This window comes from Sylvia atricapilla, chromosome 21 (genome assembly GCF_009819655.1).
Source record: "Sylvia atricapilla isolate bSylAtr1 chromosome 21, bSylAtr1.pri, whole genome shotgun sequence".
NCBI lineage: Eukaryota > Metazoa > Chordata > Aves > Passeriformes > Sylviidae > Sylvia > Sylvia atricapilla.
In genome coordinates, this window is record NC_089160.1 from 3,566,485 (window position 1) to 3,571,686 (window position 5,202).

Sequence of the window (5,202 nt, forward strand, 5' to 3'; positions counted from 1 at the left end):
GGAGCTCTGCTGGTTTTAAACTGCTTCCCAATATTGCTTCCCAATACTGACAGCAAATCCAAGCTGGAGCACAGGGGGTAAAGTCTGGGCTGTGTGGCAGAGCCGTATGCAGGCTGCATTCTCCAGGCTGGGTGCATAAAGGACTTCACCTGTTATTCACCCAGCATTATTGTGCTGCCCTCAGTGCTGGTTCCAGCCGGGCTGGCACCCCTCAGCCCAGCTCTCCTCACTTCAGTCAGCTGTTCAGCCCTGCCAAAGCAGGGGCAGGTTGTCCAGCTCTGTGTGACCCAGCAGCTCCTCAGTGCTCTGGAAGGACAGCATCTGTCTGCCCGTGCTGGGGGTGTCTGACACCTCAACGTGGGCCAAATGGCATCTCCCAAGGTGCCCACTGGGTGCAGATGCAGGGCTGATGGAGCAGAGATCGTGGTGGATTCCCACAGCCAGCTCTACCTGCTCTGCTTTTGTCCCCACTGTTGGTCCCCACGAGCCCTTGGCAGCCCCAGGGGGTGTGAGGCTGGAGCTGCCATATGTTCCCCATAAAAACACTTCTTGGCCCATTCCCTGGCGTTTCCTGCCGCTGCCACACGTGCTCAGGATCCCACATGCCTCACAAGCCGTTCCCCAACTGCAGCCTGGCAGATGGAGGAGCCAGGCATGGCTTTGCAGTAGGAGAGGCAGGACTCCACGGGCTCTGTTTGTTCTTGGGTTGTTCACAGCAGCAGAGGAAGGGGAGGAGAGCTGGCATTCACCCCTGCAAACTGCCCCTCTGCAGAAGGGACAGGACCTTCCCATACCCACTCCCCATCCTGTGAGCCACCTGCACAAAGTGTTTTCACCTGGTGCCACTTGTTTAAAGGAGGTTGGAAATTATGTGAGTGTCCTGGGTCGATGGAAACCATCGCTCCTCCCAGGCAGGTGGTACTGGTTTGTTTTGGTGGCAGATGGCCAGTCAGCATTAAGAGCAAAGGCAGAAAATCAGTCCTCAGAGGGAGCAGAGATTTATTGCGGTAGGAAATTAAAAATGTATGCGTCAGCTTTTGAAGTAACTCCTGTTCTGCCTTTATCTCTTGGGGGGGGATGAGGGCTCTGTGTTCAGCCCTGCTCTGTGGCAGGGAGGTCTGAAGGTGCTCAGGAGCTGAAGGCACATCCCTTGGCTGTGGGTGCATCGTGATGGGCAGTGAATGGACCGAGCTGATGTCTCTCTCTCCTGCTTTGGGTGGCAGAGTGTGACCAGATCAGTGTCAGCTCTGAGCACAGCAGATGAGTGTCCCAGCCTCAGCAGTGGGATATCTTCATGCCACATCAGTCGAGACACTGTGAAGAGCCAGGTGCTGCCACAGGGGTACATCTGTGGTGGGCTCCTGCTGGGCACAGAGGGGCTTCTCCTGATAAATCCTTTTACTTTGTGCTGAGCTGGTTTCCAGTGACTTTGTGCCTTGGTGGCATTGTGCCGTGGTGGTCTCCGAGGACACAAGGGATGCAGAGCAGGTTCTTGGGCTGAGGGTGGGCAGCAGGCAGGGAAGGACACAGGCAGGGTGGTGACATGGGCATAAACAGCCCTGCAGTGGGATGGAGTCAGTGCTGGTCTGTGCCCCCCAAGGTGGTGGCAGGTGTCCCCCCAGCAGTGTGTCCCCAGGCTGAGGCTGGATTTGGGTGTTGCTGATGGCACCAGAGCTGCTGAGCTCCAGAAATTGTTTCACATCCTCAGCTCCCTGCTGCAAGAGCGAGGCCATGAGCTTTGCAGCCCAGCACAGCTCCCTGCCCAGAAATTTAAAGAAGAAACATAAAAATCTCAGGTTCCAGGCAAGCGATGGCTCCTGGGGTGCAGCCAATTACCACTCTTAGGGAGAGATCCACCTTACCCACTGCTGCTGCTGGTTTTCTCTGACCTCTCACTCTGGTCCAGGGTGAGCACACGTTAATCCCCAAGCCCATGGGAGAGCTGGGAGACTGGGAAAGCTGCCGCAGGAAGGACGTTCAGAGGCACAGCCTGGAGAAGGCATGTTGTACCTGCTGCTGAGCACATTACTGCTACTCCAGGAGGGGATAAGTCCTGCTTAGGAGGACGCTCGTCCTCTTTTATTCAATTTCCTGGTAATGCTTCTGCAGCATCCAAGTCTTATCAGGAGAGGAGCAGCTTAAGAGGCCGGTAAAGGAGTTTTTATTGTCAGTATCCACCTCTTTATTCCCCTCTTCCCTTTGACGCTGGATGGCAGGCTGGTTGTGGCTGAAGTGAGGTGTGCGTTCTCTCCCTTTTGTCTGTTAAAGCTGCAAAGATTTCCCGACTGACCAATTCTGATGGTAATTTGGGCTGCGGGAGATGCTGCTGTCCCCGGTCCCCGGGCGGTCACCGCCTGTGGCTCAGCCGCGGGTTCCGTGGCCAGGAGTGAGGGTGACACCGCCGCCCTCATTGCACACAGCAGGACAAATCTGGGGACACAACTGGGCAGCTCTGGTCTGGGACTCGCCATCCCTTTTGCTCTGTGACTTGGCGAGCAAACCGCTGCCTCTGTTTCCCGATGGCACTGAGCTCAGCCACATCCTCCGAAGCATCCCAGTGCTCCGAGTCCTGCTGCTGCTCATCCTCCTCGTGTTCCTCTGCCGCGGGGGTTTGTGCCTGGGGGCGCTGGCATTGCTGTGGGCAGCAGGGCTCCGATGAAAGCAGGAGTGTCCCCTGGGAAGCCAGCAGCTCGGTGACTGCTGCCTTGTGGCAGCCACCTCCCGTCTCTGGCATTCTCCCCGGCCGTGCCAGGCGCTGTGGAGACGCAGTGCTGCATTCAGCCGCCTTTTTCAGCCGCGCACAATGGGCCTGGATAACGTTTGTTTGAGAAGAAAAAAAAAAAATTGCTTTGGATCGCGTGATTCTTTTTGTTGCGGTTGTATACTGTTGTTCTTTCAAATGCTCATGGGAGTAGCAGAGCGGCTAATGAGGCGGTGCGGTGACAGTCGCTGGGGAGATGGTCCCGCCTGGTCCCTGCAGCTGCACTCTCCTGGTGATGGAGCAGGGATGGGTGCGGCACTCCCCGTGCTCAGGGAGCTGCCCAGACCCTGCTGCTCCTTCAGACCTCGCTGTTTTCTTCTCCAGCCGCGGGCACACATCGAGCTGGGCGCAGGGAATGGGTCACCTGGCCCTGGTGACATCCCACCATCACAGAGCACAGCTCGCCCATGGCCAGCGCTGTACCCCTGAGCCTGGGCACACTCACCTGGTGCTGCGAGCTCTCCTGGCTCCCATAGCAGACACGGAATCCTTCCTTAGGGGATTTGGGGTGGTAACCTGGGGATCAGGTTCGGCACAAGGCTGTCTTTGGTGGCAGTGATGTCCTCAAGCCCCAAGCTCTGGGGAGGGGAGCTGGTGGGGAGCTGCCAGGAGCTCCTGTCCCCTCCAGCCCCACGTGCTGTCCCTCTTGGCTCTGCAGCCAGTGCCAAAGGCAGCACTGGGAGCGGATGGGGGGTGTCAGAAATGCAGACAGACAGTATTAGATGGATGATGCATCAAATCCTAAACTGATAAGAGATGGGACAATCAGTGTGTTGTCAAAAGGCCAGGAAGGATCTCTTTTAAATAGACTAAATAGTCTGGACAGGAACAAGCAATGAGCAGCACAGAAACAACAGCACGTTCACCGCTTTGTTTTTCTGGCTGGGCTGTGCACGTTGCCATCTGTGCTGTGCTCCGTGGCCATCCCGTGGTGCTGGGATTGCTCCCCCAAAGCAGGCTCACAGCCTGCAGCCGTGGCTGGCATTGCTCTGGGTGCCAAGGGCAGCTTTGACACGACCTTGCCCTGGGCTGGAGCTTCCCATCTTCTGCTTGTCTCCACTCCAAGGAGTCCCTGGGCTGCTGGTGGAGGTTTGGCTGTAGCAGCACAGCTGAGCCTGCCTTAATCCCAGTTTTTAGACTGGCTAAAGTTGTTTTCACTTATCTGTGATACTGCTGAGCCGTGTTACACAACACAAATAAGCCAACCCTTGAGTTTGCTCTTTAAGCTCTGCAGAATGGCCGAGAGAACTCTCTGGCTGTGCCAGGGCCTGTGTCCCCTGACCCTCAGGGAATGGCCAGAGCCACACCACCAGCGAGTGCAGTGCTGGGACAGGGGTGGGACAGTGAGGTGCTGGGTGTGATTTACCCTTGTGTGGCATCTCCAGGAACGTCCCCATGCCTGAGCCGCTGGTGCTGCAGCAGGGACAGGCACTGAGCAGCACCGCTCTGCACGGGAGGACTGTGACTGTCCCAGGAAGGGGCTGGGACAATCCCAGTCCCCGGGACAGTGCTGGGAGCGCTGCAGGTGGAGCGGGGCTGTCCTCCACAGGGCCGGGTGTGGCGGGGTGCCTTACAGCGTGTCCGTGTGCTTGCAGCGCAGCCATGTGATGCCGGAGGAGCGCGGTGGCGATGATATGGAATGTGGGCAGCTGCCTTCGGACACGCTCCGACAGGTGACGGTCCAGCGCCACCCCCTCTACGGATTCGGCTTTGTGGCTGGCAGCGAGAGGCCGGTGGTGGTGCGCTCGGTGGCAGCAGGTAGGGAGGGTGTGGGGTGGTCCTGGACACCTGCAGCGTGCCAGGAAACACAGCGACGCTTCCCCCTGCTGGGACACCCCTCCCTGGGCTCCTGTTGTCCTCTCCTGTCCCCTCTGGTGGGCCTGCAGGGTGTCCTCCACAGCCACCATAGGTGGGCAAACGCTTTGGGGATGCTTGGGACCCTCCTGCTTCCCCTCCACCCCGCAGCTCGGGATGCCTGGGTTGGCCCTGACCCTCTCTCCTGGCAGGCGGCCCCTCTGAGGATAAACTCCTGCCAGGAGACCAGATCTTGGCCATCAACGATGAGGATGTGAGTGAAGCCCCCAGAGAGAGATTCATCGAGCTTGTCAGGTGAGGACAACATTTGGAGGGGCTCATGCCAGGCTGATGTGCCCACACCAAAGCCTTGGGGTGTCAGCGCACACCCACGTCCCCAGTGGTCACTGCTGGGATGGGGAATTCTCAGCCTGAGCAGGGGGAGTGCCTTGGAGCAAGTGCCACAGCCCTTCCCAGCTGGCCAAGAAGTGGCAAAGTGCCCACAGCCACGTTGTCAAGCACCTCAAGGAGCCACAAAGATCCCGGCCACCACTGGGCTGGGAAGGGTGGGATGTGCTCTCAGTTGCCCATGTTGAGGTCCATCACCACAAGGTCCCATCCATCTTCATTTCTCCTTTCTGTCGCAG